Consider the following 19,822-nt stretch of genomic DNA (forward strand, 5'->3'; position numbering starts at 1 on the left):
GAATAACATACCAAGTAATTAAATTCACTTTTCTGTTGGGATCTTATATAAATTTTATAGCTTTTCCTGGGTGGCTGGAAATAGCAACAGAGAAAGTAAGTAAATATTAGTGATCTGGAGATCCCTGCTTTGTCTCCTTGCTTCCCTAGAAGAAGTTGCCTACCAATTTCTGCATGTCCATGACCTTTCCACTGCATATCCTCTCTTCTTCTCCACCAAAAAGGAAAAAAAGGCTGGCCAGAGGAGCCAACCACCAATCAAGTAATATCCAAATTAATTTTAAATAGGGAATGCTATATAGTTTTAACCTACTTTGTCTTGGTACACTTTATAATAAAATTAATGGGAAAAGAGTGTTTCCCAAACCTGGGCTGAGACAGATCATTTTTGCTTGACATAATTCATGACCTCCATCTAGGAAGTAATTATGATTTATGATAAACACTTGAGTAAGTTTTGGATATCCCTAAATGAGATTAAGAAATTCTGGGAAGCTAAGGTTGCCCATACAACTGAGTAAAAGTCATAAAAATATTTTATCAGAGATACATATTTTTTAACCATCTTAACAATAATTATTTAACAATTTTTCTTTCTTATAAAATGTCTCCTGCAGAACAGAAAATTTTGAATAGTCTTTTTTAAGGGGCCTCTTCTCTCATGAAAAGTTTGCACAAACACTTTGACGTGTGCTCATAATCAATTTGTCCAAGAAGTTTGATTTAACAGGAACAAGAAATCTAAACAGTAAAAAATATTTTTTAGGATATTGATTGGTATGTGGCTCCTATAGTAATTAAATTTAAAAGACATACATACCTCTATCTATTCTATACCTGGAACGATTCTGGAATATGGGAGGTCCAAAGATAAACAAGCAGTCTTTGTATTTGAGAAGCCTGTAGAGCAGGGTGGTATTTCACTTCTTAACTGGATCTTTTATTTTACTTCTTCAGACATATGGAGGATACTAAGTAGGGAAGTATGTCTGAAAGACTGGCAGACTTTATGCCCTCAGGTCAACTGCCTAGAAGCTGAATACATTATCCTTTTTAATCTCAGTGCCAGGCCGCATGTAAACATTTCTCTCTTGTTTTTATGTTCTTTGACCTATTCCTGGATATCCTATTTCCAGGGTGTGAAGAAAACACTAAAGCTGTGATAAAAGACATATAGGTCATCTAAATAATTAGAGAGAAATTCCTCATTCTTAGATAGGGTATCCTAATATAAGAAATACATCACTCAGAAACTCCCAACTATTTAAGTTACAGTTCATATTTAATACTTTAGCTTAAGACCTTCCTTTTCTTTCATTCCCATAAAACCTTGAGGAACTTTGAATGGATTTAATGGAATTGCCTATTTTTAATGACATGAGATATTTGTTAGGTCTGTGTGCTCTGAATTGGTTTTCTTAAGTAAAATAGTTTAGACTTTATAGTTATAATGCCTGAAGTATGTGTATTATAAATATTATATGAAAATAGACTTTATTTTCAAAGTGACTCCTTTAATAAATTAATTTCTAGAAAATTAATGTTTATATTTTTCCTCTAATGTCAAATGTACTTTTATTATAAGTTCCAGTCGGTGTATGTTGGTGTGAGAAAAAATGCTATTGTTATTTTTTGTTGACTTTGTATCCAACAGATTGCTAAACTCATCAAAATTTTCTAATAGTTTTCTTGTTGATCTATTTTTTAGATGATCATATCTCCTAATAATAGTGACAGTTTTGTCTGTCTCTTATTTTTTTTTAATTTTTCTTTCCATATAACATTGGTCAGCATCACTGGTACTTTGTTAAAAAGTAGTTGCAGAAGTTCACATCTTTATATTGTTCCTGATTTTAAAAGGAATCTGTCAAAAGTTATTTCAGATATTTGTTTCAGGTATTTGATATATAAACTTTACATAGTTAAGGGAATACACTTGTATTCATATTGTTGAGTTTTTATCATCAGTATATGTTAAGCTTCATCAAGTAATTTTGAACAGTTGAGATAATCATTTAAATTTTCTTTGTCAGTTTATTCAAATGGTGAACTATAATAGTTTTTTCCTTATATAGAACCATCTTTGAATTCCTAAAACAAACTCCACTATTAAAATGCTATTATGTTTAAGTTAATATTTTTGAGAATTTGTGCATGTTTTTTCATAAATAAAATTGTCCAATAACTATTCTCATATAATTCTAATATAGTATGGCTGTGGAATTAAGGTTACATAGATTCTAAAATGATCTAGGCAGTAATAGTCATCAAATGATTGATGGTTTGATGAGTGTATTGATGAATGAATAGATGAATAAGTAAAAGAAAAACATTGTACTGTGGGGTCTATATAATTTTTGATGTAAGACACCTGAGAAAATATTTATAAACAGTCTTGAGGCTCATAATATACTTTGTATTTTGCTTTGATGATGAAGTTGACTATACGCTCTTCATACTCACATGTTTGCTTTGCTGAAGTTTTTGGGAATAGGGAACTATGACTACTCAACTCTACCATTTCTAGCAGAAAAAACTACTTTTAATGTTTTATCTATGGAAAGAGATAAAGGAACTCACAATTTAGTAATGATTAGTGACTTGTTAAATTTCATATTTTCTGTAGAAAATTGAACAGTAGCCACATTAATAGCAAATAAATTAATTTCAAAATTTGATATCACATAAACTGCTGAGTATTTATTGGCTTTCCAATACAATGTGAATATACTATCTTCTTGCCATTAAATATTTCTGACTGGGACTTCCCTGGTGGTCCAGTGGTAAAGAATCCACCTTCCGGGCTTCCCTGGTGGCACAGCAGTTGAGAATCTGCCTGCCAATGCAGGGGACACGGGTTCGAGCCCTGGTCTGGGAAGATCCCACATGCCGCGGAGGAGCTAGGCCCGTGAGCCACAACTACTGAGCCTGTGCGTCTGGAGCTTGTGCTCCACAACAAGAGAGGCCGCAATAGTGAGAGGCCCGCACACCACGATGAAGAGTGGCCCCCGCTCGCCGCAACTAGAGAAAGCCCTCGCACAGAAACGAAGACCCAACACAGCCAAAGATAAATAAATTAATTAATAAATTAAAAAAAAAAAAAAAAGAATCCACCTTCCAATGCAGGGGGTGCGGGTTCGATCCCTGGTCAGGGAACTGAGATCCCACATGCCTCGGGGCAACTAAGCCCGTGTGCCACAAACTACAGAGCCCACATGCTCTGGAGCCTATGCACCACAACTAGAGAAGAGAAAAACCCGCACACCACAACTAGAGAGAATCCCACACACCACAATGAAAGATCCTGCATGCCTCAACGAAGATCCCGCATGCCGCAACTAAGACCCAACGTAGCCAAAAATAAATTAAATAAATAATATTTCTGACTGAAAAACCTTTCCAACAATTTAATTTGTTAGTTTATTGCTGGCAATAGAAGTTGTACTTTATTTCTAAAACTTTATTATAATGTAACCATTGTTTTTTCCTTATTTTAGCTGTGCCTACAACCTCGCAATTTTCTATAATATATAGAGCTTAAAAACCCCTAAAATTAAAGTTTGGTTAAGCCTGGTCAGGTAAATATTCATGGACAACAGCAGGCTCTACATATACATGTTAGTTTTATTAAAATTCAGGGTTATATAACCATGCTCCACACCCTATCTTGGGAATGTCTGAGAGAGCTGGAAGTACATCAAAGATGTCATTCTGTTGACACATGTAAATTGGCATTAGTGCAAGCATAATTCAAGGTATAAAGCACCATTTGTGAGAGAGAATGATTTCTAGGAATGGAAGAAATGCTTTCTCTAGTTTTACACAAATAGTAATTTTTAAAGGTTCTTGTTTTTCTAAATAATGCAAAGTATACATTAGGGCACACTAAATAGTTAGGGTTGTGGGTTTTTAGACAAGTTATTTACACCTAAGGTTAGGGGTAGGGGCTTTGATATGACACAAATTTGGGTTAAGTTTTCAGTCTCTTCAGCTTATATAGCTATATGAATTGGACATGTTATCATCCATAAACCAACATATTCATCTCTTAAATGAGCATGATAATAGTTTCCTTACAGGGTTATCAGAGGGGTTATCATGAAAATGGACACTAATGGCTTACCAGTGGGTTTGGCTCATATAAGACACTCAACTTCATAACTTACAGAGTTGCTATGAGGATCACGTGATATAAAGCAAGTGAAAATGTTTTGAAAACACTGAAGCACTATACAAATCTATCAGTGTTTCAATAAGGATTAAATTAAGATGGTAACATTAACTTTCTTAAAAATTATCTTCATACAAATTCAATTTTCCAGAAAAAGCTAACCATTTTAGCTTTTCCCAAGAACTTTATGATAATCCAAGACATCCTTGTACATACCAAAATAATAGTTTATTGTCATTCTAGCCATCAACTCTTGTCAAAAAATTTTAAGAAAATTCCATGTAACTAAATCTGTAGTAAAGAGTTAGAGAATAAAGACACACCTAGGAGACACTATTTGCCTGAGGAAACCTGTATGGAAGCAGAAAACTGTTCTAAAGGCAGGATAAAATATAAGCTCTAACAGGAATAGAAAGAACATGATGGAGGACCATAAAGGGAAATATAATACATTTGATTCAGGCAATAGGAAAGGCTTCAGGGAAACTGCTGCATTTGAGCCAAGTCTTGAAATAAAAATAGCACATTATCCTGCATGGGCAAGGCTGGAGACATCGCAGGCTGTATGCTCAGCCTAAGCAATGGTCCAGAGGTTTGCATGCAGGCAGTGTGTTTGCCAGTGGTCTAATGGAGTTGAAGAGTGCTGTCTATGAGAGGTATGGCTGTCAATGAGGAGGCCAATTCATCACTGGCCTAGAATTTGCCAATGTGCCTTAGACTTGGCTATTACGAATGCATGGCATCTCCTCAAGGCACTTCTGGATCAGCTTTTATTTTCAGGATGTTCCATGACTGCACTGCATGGTCAGTGTAAATTCTCTGTGTAAGCTAGTCATGAATTCCCCCATTTTACAGATAAATAAAATGAGACTTAGAGACATTTAGGACCCAGGTCAGCCACTTTTTTCCCACTTCATTATAGCTGCACCCACAGTGCAGCTATAGGATGTCCTGAATAGATACAAAGTCTTCAGTGGGTTTAGAAGGCATGGAAACATCAGTCACATCTCAAGCAGATCTAACACTCCAGAGATGAGGGCAATGGCTTTTGGCAGTATAATGTACAGGCAAGTGTGGAAAGGACAGCTCAAAATAAAGTCAGAGTCCTAGTCTGGCTCAGAATTGGGCCCTGCCATTTTTTTTTTTTCTTTACAGGGAATTGAATAATGAACAGTGAACTGCCAAATTGAGGTATACAGAAGTAAAAATGTAAGGACAGCTTTGGGTTAGGGCCCCAGAATCTGAAAATGTGAACTCAATAGAGATTATAATACAGATTATACTGTATACTATATACACAGTAAAAAGGAGGCCACCCTTTGGTGACATTCATCACTTACTTAAAGCCACACTTTATAGCTTTTCTATAAGTATTGGTGCACGTTTTGGAAAATATGTAGAACACACAGGTGTGGAACATATATTTATTTATGCCTTATTTTTAAAGTTTTAAAAAACTTTCTGTATAGATGCTTATCTTTTCATTTTTTCTCAGTGCATCATTATTTCATATTTACATTAATAAATAATAGAAAATATCAGAATTAATGGAATGATTAAATCACTAATAAATAATGATAAATGTACTTGCTTAAACTGCATACCATCATTTAATGACAATTGTAAAGGCAATGTAGCACATAGATAAATGTTCTTGACAATATGTAAAATGAAAACAAAACAGAAATTGATACTTTATATTGAGATTACGAGGATGAATGCATACAGAAAAATAATAAAAAGTTAATATAGAAAATAAAAGTCGATGCCCTATTTGATAGGAGATGGTATACTTCTTTATTTCCATTTTTATTTTATAATCCTATTTTTGTAATCAGCATGGAAAGAGCAATCCTTATATAAAATGCAGTGGAAAGGGACTTCCTGGTGGTACAGTGGGAAAGAATCCACCTTCCCACGCAGGGGACGCGGGTTCGATCCCTGGTCAGGGAACTAAGATCCCAAATGTCGTGGGGCAACTAAGTCCATGTGCCACAACTACTGAGCTCGTGTGTACCTCAACTAAAGAGCCTACATGCCACAAACTACAGAGCCCACACACTCTGGAGTCCACGCACCACAACTAGAGAGAAACCCTCGCGGGCCGCAACAAAGAGCCCCCACGCCACAACGAAAGATCCCGCATGCCTCAACGAAAATCCTGTGTGCCGCAACTAAAACCCAGTGCAGAAAAAAAAAAAAATGCAGTGAAAATTTCTGACCTTGATGTAGGATGTCTGAAATACTATATAACATTTTTAATTAGACAAGAAAGTCTCCCCTTCACTTCAAATTTAGTTCATTTTCACCTGAAAATAAATCTGCCTAAGTATTTGCAACAAAAGGAAGATACTAGGACAGTAAGGAAAGCTGTGTAAGTGCATGCTGGGTAGGGGTGGAGGGATCTATACATTACGGAAAAATAGGGAAGTATTTTAGGCAGAGGGCTTACACCGTCTGTGTTAAAGTGTAAATTGTAGTATTCTACATATTTCAAACATTGCAATGGAAATCCATGGAGTTACTGTTAAAATGTTGCTATATATCATGAGACACTGGGAAAAGGAGCGAGAGAGAGAGAGACAGAGACAGAGATGCTATGATGCTATCTAGGCTGCATGCAGGAAAAGGAATATTCCCTCAGTCAGGTATATGTGAGGTGCTGATAACCAGGCATTAAATTGTTAAAAACAAAAAAGGTATAGTGAGTGTTTTTTTGTTTTTGTTTTCTTTAGCAGAGAACGGCCACTGTAGTATGATAGGGATGAATGAAAGTGCAGAGAGGGCAAACAAGAAGACATTATCTCAAAAATAGAAGCCAGAAAGAAAATAGAGAAGTCAGTAAGGAAGAAAATGAGACATACAATAATAGTAACAGAATAAAGATGAAGAACTGATGATCTGTGATTCTTGGGTGAAAAAACTGTGTCTACATCATAGATTAAAAATGAGTATTAGCAGGGATTCCTAGTGCAGGGAAAGTGTGAGTGATTGGATGTGGAAAGTGATGACAATGGATGACCTTAACACTTCCAGTGGAGAAATTCCTAAGTATCTACTTTATGCCAGTCACCATGCTAGGTGTTTTCACGGATGTAAGCGCAGAGATTCTACATCTGCTGCCATCCAAAAAGTCAAAAAAAGGTGTATGTGGGTATGGGTGTGGCTATGTGTACGTGTTGAGGGGATGTTGCCCAACAACAGACATGTAATTACACAATTTAACCTTTGGCAAAGATAACCGAGTAACATGATTGTTCCTCTGAAACACTTTACGTTTATACAGTTGATGTATACTATTTAGAATACAAAGAAAGAAGATTTCTTATATTTGTATGGTACTTCGCAGGTGAAAAAATATTTTTCCAAGTTATGGGTAGATTTACTATGACTGCCATGGGGTAAAAAGTGTAGCAGTGGCTCTTTGAACACTGCTGAAAAAGTTACCAAGTCTAGTTGTAGGTGGAGTGTAGATAAAGATGAATTAAAAGTAGTTGCTTGACTTCAGAAACTCACAGTCTAGCTTCTAGAATGATGTAATAAACTGTTGAAACCAGCACCTGGTGCCCTTAATCTGATGTTGCTGCTGCCTCTGGCTTTCAGATTGAACTTAAACTTGCACTTGGGGAACTAGTGAGCCAACTGTACTGACACTGATTCTTCTCGTGCTCTGCTCCAAAATGCTCCTCTCATTTGATTATAGGGAAGTTGGTTGTTTTCTTTCTCAGAGTGCTATGTGTGAGATAGTTTTTACAAGGTGTAGCAGGTGTCTTGGGAGCCCCCTGCCAAATCCATTTAGCCCACCTGATACCAGCACAGCTGTAGCACACAGCTTCATCATGCTGTGAGCCTCCTTCAAACATGCTGTCTTCCACATTTCTCTCAGGCCTTGCCCAGCTCTTCCTTGACTTTTAGTAATACCAAATAGGCTATAGTGTTACATCAAACTCCAAATCTGCCCTTGGCCATTGGTGGAGCTATGAAGTAGGGTTTCAAAGCCACATCCAAAGACTTTTCCTCTAAAGATTATAAAAATCATTTGGAAATATGAGCAAACAAGGAATAATGTCTGACTAGAATGTTTGTACAGTATGAATAAGGAGGAGAAAAATTTATGCATGAAAACTTCATTTCTGACATAAATATAACCCAGGAAAAGCTCAAAGATTTAATACTAAAATCAACACAGTCAAACAAGTTTCTGTTGTGAAATCAAAAGAATATTCAATGTTCAGAAATAAAGAAGTTGATTGCCACAAAATCATTGGAATCATGAAATAATAGTTGAATTTTGCCGAGAAGTGTTATTAGAAAAATAGAAGGCAGACATTAAACACAAGGAAGAAATGATCAGAATGAGAAAAATTTCAAAAATACAGAAAATATCAGAATAGAGGGAAGATACTGAAGAAAAGACAGAACAAACAAAACAGGACTAATAGCAAAAGAAAACATTTAAGGCTGTTAAAACTAGGATTTAAAATTTTTTAAAAATCTGAAGATCTACCATGTAGAAGTATCAGCAAGCAGCTATATGTAACTGGTTTACTGAGCCTGGTGGACCCTGAAGGTGCCATGCAAAAATGAACTGTTTCTATCACTGTCTATTAAGCAAGCTCTGCTGACTTTTCTTCCCCTCACCTGGATGAAATCATAAGCAAATCCCACTATGGCAGTGGATCTCAGAATCTAGCTTGATCAAAATCACCTGGAGGGCTTGTGAAAACCAGATTTCTAGGCCTTACCCCAGAGTCTCTCGTTTAATAGGTCTGGAGTGGTTCTAAGAATTTGTATTTCTATCAAGTTTCCAGATGATTCTGATGCTGCTGGAGAAGGTGGGGGACCACTCTTTGAGAACCATCGCATTAGGGTTTCTGGTTACTCTCATGTAAATTAGTCATATTTTTGAGGTATTAAAAAATGAAGAATGATATATAATTACAGCTTTATTTTGTCATCTGATTCATAGCTTTTTTTACCCACTTCCACTGCCACCCACCCATCCCCCCCAACAAAGAAAAACTGTTTTAACTGCGATCTTGGTATGGAAGCTTGTGATCAGGAAGAGGGGTGTCTTAGGTTTCCTTTTTCCTTCTGGATACGCACTTATTCAACTTGTTACCTGTTGTTTGTTGCGACTTCAGACTTGGTAAGGAAAGGATGGGCATAGTCTTATGTGCTAATGCATTGTTAGTGGGGTCCTCTGTATGCTGAATGTCAAATGTTGATGCTTTTTTACCTGGAAAACACAGGGAACTACAAGGAGCATGTTTAGTAGCGAGTGATGTTGCCTCAGTCAAGCCATGTCAGCTTCCCATCAGTTTCTGGCTTCTTTGCAACAGGGTCCCACTGGCTCCCTCTGCTGTAGTCACGTTTCCTCTCTAAACAGTCCCATTTTATAGCTGAGAGGTGGTGTGGGAAATGAGGAGTCAAACACAAGTTTTTAGCCAGTCCTGCATTGTTTTCTAGTGTTTTCAAACTTTGGGGATGCTTCTGAAACTCCTAAATATCAGGAAAAGCTGAATTTAACATCTCTTTACTGTAAAATATAAAATACTTAGATATGTTCTACATATTAACTTAAAACCATAGACTCTACAAAAAATGTATACAAATCTGTGTATCGCCCATAAATTAAAATTGGACACCCAACCTCCGTCTTGCAGTTGGTGTTGGGATTCCACTGCCTCCTAGAGTTATACCAATATTTAGGAGGAAAATGAGAGTAAAACTTCTAAAATAAGGACAGGACTTTGACTCTCTACTTTATATTGATTGCTACTGATATCCTAATTGTCTGAGCTCCCAGACACCCTTTTATTCTGGTAGCTCTTTGATTCCAAATGCCACATATTGGACAATGAAGGGATGTTTGATGATGTGGGAAACTTGGTGCAGCTCCTCCTTAGGGGTCTTATCACTTTCCTGAGGGCACTGCACATAGGGAACAGAGGCACTTTGGGGGATGGAGTGGCATCACAATTAGTCAAACAATCATATGTGTTGGTGGAGGATGAAGTGCTAGTGGATAGAAAGACATGGGGCAATCAAAGGACATGGCATTATGTTCAGAGAACGTGGTGTTTACTGACAATGGTGATGATAAAAACAGTTTGGGGAACTGTGGCTACCATGGAGAGCTCACAAAATGAAAACACTAAGCTTAAGGCCTTGTACACCCAAGTCAAGTCACAGGTGGAGAATCAGAATGCCTCTAGGTTGTTGCTAAAGAATCCCTTATCATTTGTAGCTGCAGTGTAGACGTGGCTCGGGGTCAGATCCAGAACTTGATCATATAAGTTACAGTGTTGTAAAATCATTTAAATCACAACCTTGCCAGGTCTCTTATGCTAAAACAAGATAAACAGGAAATACTGGGATCCCGAGACTTGGGATGGCAACAAATTTGGCTTCCCAAAGTGGCTGACAATTTTAAACCAAAAATTACTGCAAAATCTTCCTTACCTGTGAAAGCAGTCCTTCTCCCACTTCAGTGAGAGAACCAGACTTCCCTTGAAGAGAAGTTTTCCGAGAATTTTAAATGGGGATCAGAATTCATAAGGAGATTCAGATTGTCTTCAGGACCCACACTCACCATAAATAAACTTATGTTCCAGCAGAGCCCTAGTGGGGTATGTGGTTCATTCAAGGAGGACATAGCATAGACACTGAAATAGTGCAGAATCTGGCTGATCTGTATCTGTAAGAACTGAGGAAGCATGTATGCGTACAGTTTCTAAGGGTGTTAGTACTAGATGACAGAATGGAAAGTTGACTTAAGCCTATTTTAGCAGTATGAGTACACTCATCTGGAATTTGTGATTTATACTGTTAGCTCAAGCATCTGACTGTGGGCTTGGCCTTAAAAGTGACCAACAGGGAAGGGAGATGGTGGGACCAGTCAAGCACTATCTAGAGGAAAGTTTCTGAAAACTCAAGGAGATGGGAATCTTGGAGTGGAACTCTTATATGTTCAGTCATCTCATAACCTTAGGAAAGCCTACTGAACACCCCCTTCATGAGGGCATTAAAAAGCAAAAAATCAGCATCTATAAAATGTTTTTTGGGGCCTGTCCTCTCAAGGCCAGAGATGATCATGGACAATGCCAGTATGTAATTGGGTTTCCCAATTATAGTAGGAATAATTGGATCACAGAATAATAGAGGACAGGTGGCAGCACTTCAGCACAGGTGTGCCCAGTTTTCACAAGTGATTAACTGAGTGGAATGTGGAGTGTTTTGACTCTCAGGCTACAGTATTAGTGAGTTATCATTTGATCAAGGGAGCAAACCCTATGAATGAAATAGAGGGACAGCCTTGACTTATATAAACAGATAAATTCTAGGTGATATTGGAAGAAACCTAACTCAAGTCACCATAGTGGTGATTCACAACCCCTTACTCAGTTTGCAGACCCACAGTTACTTGATTAAGGAGGAGCCTGGTCCATTTGCAATGTGGCAGCAAGTGTACAGTATAATTCTTTCTCCAAGGCTTCATGATCTATGGTCGTTTACCAGGGTGTGTGCACTGGAAAAAGGAAAAAATTTAGGTTTTCTGGAGGTTATTAGGTACTGACTTCAAATGAAAGCTAGTTCTTATCCACCCCACTTTACCACCATGGTCACTGTGGCTTATAGATATTAGATGATAGAAAGTATCTTGGCCAGAATTCATCTCAGTGTAGGTCCAATTGGTACCACAGAAACATCTGTGTTTATTTACTCAGTTTGGGTACATATAGTAGAGATCAATTGATCTCTCTCTCTCTCAGTCTACCTATTTACCTGGTAACTGGCAGAATCCCCACATTGGTTCCCTGATCCATGAAATAAGGGCTATTATGTAGGAAACACCAAATTCATGTTCCTGGTGTTCACTCTTTGCCATGATACTAACATAACAGTAAAGCAACATCACTTCTGAAGGAAGTGTAAAGATTAGTGCCACTGTCAAAGACTTGAAAGTTGCTGAATGGCTTGTTCCTGTCACACCTTTATTTAATTGCCTGTGTGACCAAGCAAGCAGCTTATAGATCTTGAGGAGTGACTGCAGATAATCTTAAATGTAATCAGATAATGATGCCATCAAAGCTGACCCTGAGACAAGGACTTAGGTGTAGGAGAGATGGTCTCAGGAAGCACAGGTACAGGAATGAGGAAAGTGAAATAGGGAACTTTATCACTTTAATGTGTATTAATGGGGTGGGGTTACTGCTATGTGCAACTGGGGCTCAGTTCTCCTGGATATCCTGTGAGGGACCATATGATTTAGAATTGTCCACCAAGGGATTGGGAAACTGGTGTTTTTATCACTGATTCCTGCCCTTCATTGGTTGAGATGCGCCTTTGGTAACCTGTCTCTGGAATTTTGAGGCTGATCTTTGCTTGGGCTGAGCCAGCTATCATGTTTCCAGGAAAAGCACTCAGTCCAAGAAGGTAGAGATACATGTGTTAGACTCAGAAGCCATTAGTGTGCATAGAAACTGCAGCTATGGAAACTGAAAGGGGTAAAGGGATATCATCTGAGGTATGAACAGCATCTATTATGGGTGCAGATGCCCAGCTCCTTGTATGCAGCTATTATTATGGCAAATAAGTTTTTTTCTATTTCAATCACAAAGACACTTGTAACCTGACTCATACATTAGCTTCCAAGAATCTCTTCTTTCCCTCTCTCTCTCTCTCTTTACCCTTAATGGCATTCCTGTCACTTCTTTATGCTAGTTGGGTGCCTACAATAATCTCTTCAATTTGTTTAGGCTTTTACAAAACAAAGCAAAAGAACAAAACTGCCTCTGACTTTTAGCATCTTTTGCTTTTTTGCCTTACAAAATAAATCAACAAACAATAAAACATCCAAATCTCTGAAGCAAGGAATTACTTACTGACTACCATATTGAAAAAATAAAAACAAGAACAGAAACATATTAGGAGAATATACACTGGTTAATATTTTAAATGTCATTTTATTATACAGTTTTCCCCAATGTTCTCCTAGGTATGGTTTTCACTGTTCCTTCTTGACATACTCTTTCTCCAACACTTACATCAGGAATGCTAACAGTGTGGGCAGAACTGAGGCCAGGCAGATTTCTGTCCTGTTCACCTATACCTCCAGAGGCCTTGGGATACACTTTTAGAGAGCAGAAAGAATGGATCAGTGAGACACTGATATAGGGCAGTAGAAGCCAGAATTTCACAAGCAGTCACCAAGCATCCTCCAAATTCATCTCATACCAGCACATTCCAGGTGAAGAAAGGAATGTATTAGAGGTTTAGAAATACGCAGAACATACATAAACAATACATATTTTGAAAAAGTGTTCTTGAATGAAACATTAATATTATAAACAGGTGAAGTCCTCCAAAATTAATTTACAAGTACAGTTCAATATCTGTCAAAAGTGTTTGGTGGAGAGACGGATTTCTGGTTATGGCAGTAAAAGGTTGGTAATACCGCCAAAAATAAATAAATACATTTGCCAAAATACTCAAAAAGCAATCATTTCAGGGCACAGGAAATTGAGCACAAGCAACCAACAAATTGGAACATGTTTATTCTTGAAAAATCGCAGGAACTTTGAGTCAGAACACTGTGAGTGTGTGGCCTTTTGACTAAGGCTGTTCTCATCTGACCCCAGCTCTCCTCATCCCACCCAATGTCTGCCCACACCCAAATTTGGTTAGTGAGAATGGCAATTTTACCAGCATGTAGTTTGCCATAAGACCCAGAAACTTTGTTGCCAATGGGCTAAAATCTGGAAGTAGAGGGCAAAAACATATGGCAGGTAGAATAGATTGGAAACAAACAGTAATAATCTATATCTTTGCTATCCTAATTCTGCAGTCCCTGTTGAGGAGAGTGGCAGATTAGACAGATTTTTTTTTTAGTAGAGAGATCCTGGAAATGAAAGAGCCATAGGAAGCCTGATATAAGCTCTCTACACATCTCAGATTGACTAGAAAACTATGCATGCACAAGAAAGAACCAAGTGATGGCAGTGAAAAGTGAAAGCCAAGAGAGACATGATAAGTGGCTGCAACTCTGACTGCAATCCCCAACCCATACATAGATGACATCGCAGAGTAAGGAATCCTTATGAGGTTACAGATAGTTGAGTACGATCTTTGCCAAAATCATTGCCTGATCACTAAGCCATGCAGACACACGGTTGACTCCTAGGAAGCCTGATTAAAAGGTAAAAATAAGAATATTTTTAAAAGCAACTAAGCAGAGACATCAGTGGTCACATAGCAAGGGGGAAATAGAGTCTACAGTTTAATTGTAGGCAGTTGCTAAAACAAAACCAACAATCTTCAGAAAAATAAAACACAATCCAGTGTGACAATAATATACTAGTCTGTAAAATGTCTAATTTTCAACAAAAACAAAATACTAGACATGCAAAGAAATAAGAAAATGTGACCCATACTCAGGAAAAAAAAAAAAAGTTAATAGACACTGACTTAATTAAAGGAAAATATGTGTAAATGACTCAATGAATAGGAGGTCTTAACAGGAAAATAGAAACCGTAAAAAGGATAATGTGGAAATTCTGAGTTAAAAACTACAACAACAAAATGAAAAATGTAGTAAATGTACTCAACAGAGAGTTTTAGATATCATAAGAAATAACCAGTGAATTTGAAGATAGGACACTAGAAAGTTTCCAGTCCAGAAAATACAGAAAAACAATTAAAAGAAAATGAATAGAATCTCAGAAACCTGTCATAGAGTCATATGCATCCCAATATACGTTAAAAGGACTTCAGCATGAGTAAAATAATTGAATGGTGCTAGAAAACTCTTTGAAGAAAAAAATGACTGAAACTTCCAAAATTGAATTTAAAAAATTAACCTATCAATTCAAGATGCTGAAAGAATCTCTGGTGGGAAAAATACAAAGGAAACTACACTTAGACAAATCAAAGCCATGCTACTAAAAGACGAAGAGAAAATTATTAACCTAGGTTTCCACTTCAGGACACTACAAAGAGAAATGCAAATCAAATTCAAGAGAGAAAAGGAAATAATAAAGATCAGGACATAAATCAATGAATTAGAAAACAAAAAGGTTCTACAAATTAAGTGAAAACAGAAGTTATATCTGTAAAGAAATCAATTAAATTGATAATTCTTTAGCTAGTTAGACAAAGGAAAAAAAGAGTGAGAATGACAAATTACCATCAGAAATGAAAGAGGGGACAGCTCTATAAATTCTATCAAAATTAAAAGATTTGAAGAGAATGTTATAAACCACTTTATGCCAACATATTACATAATTTAGGTGAAATAGATAAATTCCTAGAAAAGACATGTTACCAAAATTAATTTTAAAAAATAGAAAAATTGAGTAGACTTCTGTCAAGCAGTTATTGAATCTTTATTATAAATATTCATTTTTTAAAAAGCCTAGGCCAACATGACTTCATTGGTGAGTTCTGTCAAAATAAAAGGAGTAATAGTATCTATTCTATGCAAACTTATTTATAATTAGAGAAGGGACACTTTCCTAACTTATTTATGAGACAAGTGTTAATCTAATAAAATTAGCAGTGCTTCACAAGAAAATAAAATGACACTCTGTATGCCTCATCAACATTGATTCAAAAATTTTCAAAACATTTTGGCAAACTAAATCAACATATAAAAAATTATTCATCATGACTGAGTATGGTTTATCCCAGGAAAGCAAATTTTTATTTTTTTAACATCTGAAAATAAATTAACAAGATACGCTAAAATAGTAGAATGAAGATTAAAATCTATATGATTAAAAAATATTACAAAAGCATTTGACAAAATCCAACATTCATTCATGGTAAAAACTCAACAAAATACTGAATAAAAGGAAGTGGTTGAGAGAAAATTGTCCATAAGTGTCTTCTGTTTCTGCATTTCTTACAAGCAAGGTATTGATAGTCCTGTTGTGCTGGACTGTCTTTTCAAGGGTGTTTGTAGAGCAACAGGTGTGGAAAATAGAGAAAATGTGTCCCTCCAGAATAAACAATGCACATTCTTACATGTCTAGTAAAGATAATGTCTACCTCTGGAGCACCAGGCAGGCATACATACTGCCTATTATAGAATATTTGGATGCCCTAAGATCAGAGTTCCTCCTCAGTAACACAATCCACAGAATGTGCAGGCAGAACTTTGTCCTTTTTACATCACATTGTGGGAATTAGGGCTCAAGGAAGTAGTGCAAGAAAATGATACTTTAGCAGCAGTTATCAATATGAGTTAAAATCTTTTGTCTTTGAATCAGAAAGCTTTTGTCTTATGCTTTCTGCCAGTACCCATTAAATTGTGGGAGGCTAATTCATTAGCTTGAAAATACAATAAAATCTCAGACCCTTCACATGTCTTTAAAGGAATTTCCTCAGTCTGATAAAGGACATCTACCAATAACATACATCTAACATCATACTTAGTGTTGAAAGACTTAATTCTTTCCCACTAAGATCAGGAACAAGCCAAGGGTGTTCATTATCACCACTTCTACTCAGTATTGTCCCTGAGGTTGTAGTCAGTATAGTAAGGAAGGAAAAAAAGTAGCATAAAGATTAGAAAAGAAATAAAACTGTCTTTATTTCAAGATAACTTGATTTTTATGGAGAATGTCCTATAGATTTTAGGTGGGGAGTTCAGGGAGAAGAAGGTACTAGAACTAATAAGTACATTTTAAAAAGTTAAAAGATTCAAGACCAATACACAAAAATCAATTGTATTATTATATACTAGTAACAAATAATTGGCAATTGAAAATATAAAAGCAATACCATTTAGAGTAGCATGAAAAATATAAAAATATGAGATACATTTGAGAAAAAGATATAGAAGAATACACTAAAATTATAAAACTTTGCTGATTGAAATTAAAGAGAATCTAAATAGCTTGAGTGCTATGCCATGCCAATCAAAAGCCTCAGTATATTAGGTAGTCACATCTCCAAACTGATACATAGTTTCAATAAAATCCCAATCAAAATATCAACAGTCGGTATAGATTGACAAGCTGATTCATAGGTTCAATAAAATCCCAATCAAAATATCAACAGTCGGTATAGATTGACAAGCTGATTCATAATTTTTTGGAAATGAAGAAGACTAGCCAAGACAACTTTGAAATACAACAGTAAAGTTCAAGGACTCATATTATTTAACTCATCTTTTTATAGAGCTAAAATAATCAAGAGAGTAATTTACTGGTGTAAAGACAAATAAATTAATGAAACAAAACAGAGAATTCAGAATAGAATTTAGAATTCTCAGCCATTCTTTCCTTTTCATGGCCTTGACAATTTTTTTTCTTGTTTTTTTACTTGCAGTTAAGATTTATTACAGTGAAAGGATATAAAGCAAAATCAACAAAGGAAAAAGTGCATGGGGTGAAATCCAGAGGAATCCAGACACAAACTTCCGAGAATCCTCTACCAGTGGAGTCACACAGGACACCCTTAATTCCTCAGGTATTTTATAAAATGTCTTTCAACTCATGTTGCTTCATGATTAGACTGTGGTTTTGGATTTGGGGGAATAATACTACAGAGGTAAGTACCTTCTCATCATATCTTATCTGCATGTATATTATAATGACATGACCATGTTTTCTTCAGTGAATTGTCTGAATTGACATTTTAAAGATATTTACTATTATTATCAAAGGGTGTGTTAAATCTTTTCAATTATGCTAATATTATTTTATACCACTCAGTAACATTTGGAATGTTTTTGATTTTGAATGTTTTCTCATATAAGTTTGGCAAATGTTTTAGTAAGTTTATTCCTATGTAATTTATATTTTTATTACTCTTTCATTCCATTTTACCCACTAACAGATTATTATATGTCTAAATGAAGAACACTAATTCCTGCATATTTATTCTTTATTTAGCTACTTCACTGGGCTATCTTATAGTTTACAATGGTTTTGAATTATTTTTAATATTCCAGATATACTGCATACAATTAAAAAATAAATTATAGCATTGCCACATGATGGAATAATATGTCTTTAAAACAATTTTGAATACTATTTTAATATACAGAAAAGCTATTATATCATTGAATAAACAAAGCAGAATAGTAAATGATGGATTTCATCTCGGGTTGAATTTACTTGGGGTACTTACTCAAAGTATGGAGTGCTGTCCTCATCATTCCAAAGCTATTGAATTAAAAATTCAGGGGACAAAACCCAGATTTCTGCATTATTAATAAATACCCCCGATGACTCTGTTATGTATAGAAAATTCACAATAAAATCTGGTTATGTAATAAGGCACATACATAAAAAAATTAAAATTTTTGCACTTGTATAGTAGTGAATTCAATAATAATTTTCAATAACCTCTTTTATTCTCTGATCATCATACTATCTCTCTCAATTTAAAATAAGATTCGATGGGATCCCAACAATGGTGTAAGGAATTTTTCTACTTCAATATTAGCTGGAAATTTAAAAGGTCTTTTAAATCTTTAATTATTTTAGGAAGTAGCATCAGGTTGTAGTTTTCGGAATATTTTTTGAATGGTAGTGGTTCTGTTAATGTGATAAAGAGACAGAGACCCTGTGGAAGAGGGACTGTATTGCTGGTTGAAGGGGGATCAACCATAAGTCACTTAAAAACCAGGATCAGGTAAGTAAGTTGTGCGGCACAGTGCGAAATGAAAATATGATGCCTTTTGTACAAAAATTATGAAGAATTTTAAGACAGCAACAGCAGAGAATTGAACCAAGTACAGGGCCTTTGTCAGGATAGGGTGCTTTGTGACTGCCCAGGTTGCATGACTATGAAGCTGGCTTTGCACTTTATACTGTAAGAGCAAGCTTCAATTTAAAAAATAATTATAGTTTCAGTTTTTCATGTACTCACTATCATTTTTGGAACCATTATGTGTAGAGTTCTGAACACAATTGCAAATGGTAAGTCTTTATAAAAGACATTCATTTTCAAACACTCTTCCCTCAGGTGACCTAATTACTATATTTCTTTTTCAAATGTAAAACATTTCTTGCATAGTGATTTAAATGCATCCCATGGAAATTCTTTGCTCCTCTAAATAATCTTTTCAAAATAGTTTAATATGTCTATATAGTAAATCATTGTAAATAATAAGTAAATGCATGTGAGGGTAATGATAAACATTACCCTTTGGAAAGATAAAAGATATCTTTAGCTGGTTAGCATTGCTTTTTTTTAAAAAAAAAAATTCAGTTATTCTAGGAAACAAAGAATAGTTTGATCTTTTAGGAATATTCATCCTAAGAGGTTAAACGGTTTGAGCCTTAGAACAGTTTTAACTCTTTCAAGTTCCTTTCACTATAGGATTCTTTCCAGTAGAAGGAGAAATTCTTTCTTGCTATAATGTTAAGAGTGAAGTTTTCTCGTTTGAACTTTTACCACTGGTAGCAAATCCTGGTGTCTTTTGAGTAATAAGGGAAAGGTTTTTGTTTGTTTGTTTGTTTTGTGTTGCTTTGTTTTTTAATGATAGATTCAGGCCCTTTTGTGGTTCTTCTGAATGCACAAAAAATGCGTTCTCTCATCTCCCCGCCCACCCGCATGCATATTTAGTTTGAGACTAGTAGAGTCTCATTTTCAATTTTAATGGACATTACTATATCTGTGAGTATTCAAGGAGAGT

This window comes from Balaenoptera acutorostrata, chromosome 3, assembly GCF_949987535.1.
Source record: "Balaenoptera acutorostrata chromosome 3, mBalAcu1.1, whole genome shotgun sequence".
NCBI classification, from domain to species: domain Eukaryota; kingdom Metazoa; phylum Chordata; class Mammalia; order Artiodactyla; family Balaenopteridae; genus Balaenoptera; species Balaenoptera acutorostrata.